This window comes from Hemiscyllium ocellatum, unplaced genomic scaffold (assembly GCF_020745735.1).
Source record: "Hemiscyllium ocellatum isolate sHemOce1 unplaced genomic scaffold, sHemOce1.pat.X.cur. scaffold_360_pat_ctg1, whole genome shotgun sequence".
In the NCBI taxonomy this organism is placed as follows: Eukaryota; Metazoa; Chordata; class Chondrichthyes; order Orectolobiformes; family Hemiscylliidae; genus Hemiscyllium; species Hemiscyllium ocellatum.
Window position 1 is genome coordinate 635,671 of NW_026868508.1, and position 735 is coordinate 636,405.

Consider the following 735-nt stretch of genomic DNA (forward strand, 5'->3'; position numbering starts at 1 on the left):
TTCCTTCCCCAGAAGTTTGTGATGCCTGGATATTTCCATTTGTTCAAAATTGTCTATGTTAGACATTTGAAAGACAAATGAATGTAGGAAAATGGTACATGGTAGAGCCGTGACAAATGAATGTAGGAAAATGGTACATGGTAGAGCCGTGACAAAGTGTCTGGTGACTCACTCTTGCTCCACAGTCCCGTGTTACCATGGTGAATTCAGCGCCTCACAGCTCCTGCAAGATGCAGATGGGGGCCACTTGCTCCAAATACCTGGTCCACAGCAACATAAGATCTCAAACAATCCCTCACAACTGTCTCAGACAGATTGGTACGGATTGGAAAATGTTATTTGGAAATCCAGGCTGGTTTTCAAAGACGTCTCTTGTCTCTTTACAGAGTGCCCCCTCTCTGCAACTTGTGCTTCATTTGTTGGTCTTGGTCTAGACCAGGATTCATTATGAATAAAGCTCCATTTCTCACTCAGAGATGACTCAAAAATGCTTTGCTCTCTCTGATTACAACATGCAATAGAAGTACATCCAGGAAAATTACAGCTGTTTACTTTGAAATTATAGAAAATGAAAACATAAGGACCAGGAATAGATAATTCGGACAGTCAAGACATTGTATACGATCATGGCTGATCTACTGTTGGCATTAACTCCTCCTAGACAGGGGACGAAACGTCTGCAACCCAAATTCCCAGCAGAACAGAACAACGACAACGAGCACCCGAGCTACAAAT